Source organism: Larimichthys crocea, chromosome XII, assembly GCF_000972845.2.
Source record: "Larimichthys crocea isolate SSNF chromosome XII, L_crocea_2.0, whole genome shotgun sequence".
NCBI lineage: Eukaryota > Metazoa > Chordata > Actinopteri > Sciaenidae > Larimichthys > Larimichthys crocea.
The window spans coordinates 28,559,712-28,564,222 of record NC_040022.1 but is presented as its reverse complement, the minus strand read 5'-3'; the positions used below and the strand labels follow the sequence as shown (position 1 = coordinate 28,564,222).

General features: G+C 43.9%; 1 pseudogene; it reads left to right on the top strand.

The window, feature by feature from the left end:
- Positions 1-3,007: 3,007 nt before the first annotated feature.
- On the top strand, positions 3,008-4,256 carry LOC113747057 (low-density lipoprotein receptor-like; annotated as a pseudogene).
- The last annotated feature ends 255 nt before the right edge of the window (positions 4,257-4,511 follow it).

Sequence of the window (4,511 nt, the reverse complement as noted above, 5' to 3'; positions counted from 1 at the left end):
TTGTTGTTTCCCTGAACTTTCTATCTTGTGCCATCATGAGGTTGACACCATTCAGTGATACATTATCTCTTTAAAGATGAATCAAACCAGTACACACAGTATATCATGGTCCCCAGAGGCTGATCTGCTGACTTTTCTTATTGTGCCTCAAGAGGTTGACATTTGTCCAGATGAGTGAAATCAAAATCAAATCTCTGTTGAGATGGGTTCCATTAATTTTGTCTTTGTTTTGACATTCATCATCCCCAGGAGAATCATATGGACACTGTTGTTCGACTGAACCTCCATTTTGTGCCACCCGCATGTTGATATTTTTGTTTTTTAGTTCATATCTCTACAAATTTGGGGATTGTTAGAAAACCCTAGTATTACAGTATATGCACGGTCCCCAGCTGATGAAGCCTACAGACTTTGTTGTTTCTCTGAACTTTCTTCTTGTGCCATCATGAGGTTGACACTATTCAGTGATACATTATCTCTTTAAAAGAGGAATCCGTCACAGAACGGACTACAAACATTTGTTATTTCCACCTCTGCGTGCACTCATTTGTACTCGATCAATAAGAGTTTGCCTGTCAAGGTCTGAACTTTAAGCTCTATAAGTAAATAGACACTGTGAAACTTCGTTCAGGGAACAATGCACCATTAGGGAAAAGTAAAAGTGTCTTGAGTTCTCTTTTATTTCTTTTGTGTTACAATCAAAAGATATCCGTTTGCAGAAGCCGGTTTGTCAACATAAAACGCATGATTATCTTTATGTGAAGGGCGAGGCAGCCTTTCACTTGTAGTCATAAAAAACAAGATGTCTTAACGGTACAAGCCATAACACCGAATGACTGCATTATTGGGGTTGTATCAAATATGCTATGTAAAGGGTCGAAAACATTTCCGCAACCTGCAGAAGCTTCGAGAAAACAAGGCCCGCCCTTGTTTAAACTGCCAACCTGCACCAGATGTTTGACTTCACCACACTGTAAGGACGCTCACAGCCAGCACACAATTATGAGTTTTCTTTTGTGCCTATATTTCTTATAGGTAAATTAATATTTAATCACAATTTTCTTGCTCTTGAAGTCGATGAAGATGCTTAAAACTTGGTGGTAACCACCTCCCGTTGGACTTTGTCAGAAACAGGTGGCCATCCAGCCTCTAGTACGGTTTAATTGGTGCTTCCAGTTCAATGGCTTCTTCAAATCCATTAAAGATTAGAGGTGAGGGGACCATAACACCTGGGAAATGAGTCCTATTGTGATTATGAAATTGGCATATCAGCAGCACTCCCTGAATACAGCTGGACTGCTTACACACATAGAGTAAGTAACCTTGTTTGACTTGTGGTTTAACTATTTATCTGCCCCATTTAAACATGTACCAACAGCACGTGTTGCGTTTGTTCATATGTGTGTCATGCCAGTTGTATTACCTACCCAGCCCACCTCTCTCTGCTCTGGCACATGTAAGACTCAGCCCCTCCTGGACTGTAATAAAACCAACTGGGGGAAACACGAGTGAACATGCAGACCAGCTTTCTTTACGTACCTGTGATTTGTGACCCGATTTTGTCACGGGAGGTATGTAAATGAAATAATAATAAATAAGACTGAAATATCTCAACAACCATATATGGCGCATTCAATTTTGTACAGATATACAAAAGTCTCCAATGGATGAAGCCTACAGATGTTGTGTTCCCCTAAACTGTCCTCTAGAACCCACAGCAGCACTTTTTAATTTTGTGTAGCTATTGGATGATTGCTAGAAAAAACCTGGTACTAGAGTATATCATGGTCCCCAGAGGGTGAATTATCTACTGACTTTTCCTATTGTGCTAACATGAGGTTGACATTTGTCCATTTGACTATAATCAACAACTGCCGGATGGGACTACTACGTTTTGTACAGACATTCAAGGTCCCCAGAGGATGACGCATATGCCTTTGCGTTCCTTTGAACTTTCCTCTAGCATGTTGACTTTTGTTTTTTAGTGACATGTCTTGGCTAATTATTGAATGGATTGCATTGAAATTTGCTACACAGGGTATATTCATGGTACCCAGAGGGATGAAGCCTATAGACTTTGTGTTCCCTTGAACTTTCCCTAATACCACCAACAGATCCACAGTTTAGTTTTTTAGTTTCATGTCTTGATAAATATGGGATGGATTGCCTTAAAATCTGTACATAATGGTTATTATGGTGCCCAGAGGATGAACCCTACTCTACTAACCTTTCTTCTTGTGCCCATGAGGTTGACCTTTTTGTTTTTAGTGACATGTCTTGACTAAAAATTGGATGGATTTGCGAGACATCTGGTACATACAGTAAATTCATAATCCCCAGATGATGATCGCCTACCAACTTCAATGATAAAATCTAACTAGTCTCTCCAATTAATGATGGATTCCATTAAATTCGGTTGCAAATATTCATGCCCCTCTCAGATGAATTTTAACCAATTTGGTGATCCATAACTTTTCCGTTCAAGCATCATCGTCAGCTCAAAAAAAACTTGTTAACACGCTAAACTAAGATGGTGAACATCAACATGTAAGCGGAAGCACTGCACAGCCTCACAGAGTTGCTACCATAACACATAGTCTGTTTAATTTCTGCAGAGTTATTATCCTGTAACTTCGCTGATTTTCATCTGCAGCCGTGTCTGTGTTTATGAGGAGTCCTTCTCTACTGTCCTTGATAGATGATAACTAAACAATCGCCCTTTTAGCTGAACGGTGTGTTTTATGTCTGTCATAGATGCATTGACAACATGTGGCGCACGCGTTCTCGTGTGGAATGGAGATGTATCACAGCCAGATGGGTGTGCGACGGCACAGATGACTGCGGAGCCGGCACGACGAACTTCCCTGGTACCTGCAGTGAGTATAATGACTTTGCACAAATATATGTCAATCCGACAATTCCCCAGTCTTGATTTTGCTGCGTATTTACTTCCAGTGTCAAAACGTGTAGACCGACAGAGTTCAGCTGCGCCGACACGCCGTAACCCATGTGTGCCGAACAGTTTGGCGCTGTGATGGGGAGGAAAGCTGACTGTGAGAATGGAGCTGATGAAGAGCAGTTGTGTGGTAAGTAAAGTTTAAAGCAACACTACAGGTGCATTTGTTTATAATTACATTACTATGATCAAAAACTGGCGAGTCGACAACTTGTTAACAGCCAAGCATCAAGCCCAGCTAATATGTTGCATCTCCTCTCTTTTAGCGCCAAAAGCGGCACAAACACAGAGTTTCGCTGCCAGCAGCGGCCAGTGTGTGTCGTCCTCCTTCGTGTGTGACGCGAGGCGGACTGTGACGACGGCAGCGACGAGGCCTCCTGCCCGCCTGTCACTTGCACCTCGACGTCCTTCCAGTGCAACAACACCGTTTTGTCCCGCGCCTGTGGGTCTGCCGACGGGGGTGAAAGCGACTGCACCGACGGCTCGGAGTTGAAGTGGCCCCAGAACTGCGGGTACAAAGAACCCAGCACTCCCGCTGCCCACCAGGCTCATCCCTGGAGTTCAGATGCGGCAGCGGAGAGTGCTCCACGCAGGCAGCTGGAAGTGTGACGGAGGAGACGACTGCCTCGATCGATCAGCGAGGCTAACTGTGTAAGGAATGGTTGCAAAATTCTTGTTCAGCTATTGATCACATGCTGTGACTAGTTTCAAGTCTTCATCTCTTGTGGTTATTCTCTAGCTCCACTCTTCTCATCCCACCTGTGGTCCTGTGTGAGCGTTTCAATGCGGTGTGAGGCACTTGCATCCATGGTAGCCGCCAGTGCAACCACCACTACGACTGCAGGGACAGGAGTGATGAATCCGGTTGCGTCAATGGTACGAATCACCTCCCCTACCCTTCCTATCTTGGTCGCAGCCAAATGAACTCCAAATTTCTATTTTGTCTCTGTGACTGAATTTCTAATTACCATTTATCTTGCACAGCGACCCACTGTGAAGGTCCAACCAGGTTTAAGTGTGCAGTGGGGAATGTATAAGCATGGAAAGGGTTTGTGACAAGAAGCGTGACTGCAGGGATTGGTCAGATAACCTCTTCGGGCAATGGGTGGAGTACGGAGGCCTGTCTGCTTAATTACTACCTTTTTGTTTTAATGAGAGTGTGCTGCAGCTTAGAGTGCTAGTTACTGTTCATCTCCTGCAGGCTCCAATGAATGCGTGTTCAGCAAGTGGTGCTCTCACCATCTTGCATGACCTGAAGATCGGCTATGAGTGCCTTGTCCCACTGGATATCCCTGGTTGACAAAAACGCTGTGAAGTAACATCCCCTCACCGGTTACTCTTAGAAAATGAACATTCCCATGTTCTTGCTAACATGAACTTCAGTCGCATTACAGCCAAATTAAAAGAGCCACAGGTGGTAGGAAAAAGTGCCCACTTTCCTACCTGTACTTACATATGGCAATGTTGTATATATGTCTGTGTCAACCAGCTGCCTTCTTCCCCTGACTCCTGTGTATCACTGTGCTCTACGGTTCATCACTGGTTGTCACCGCCT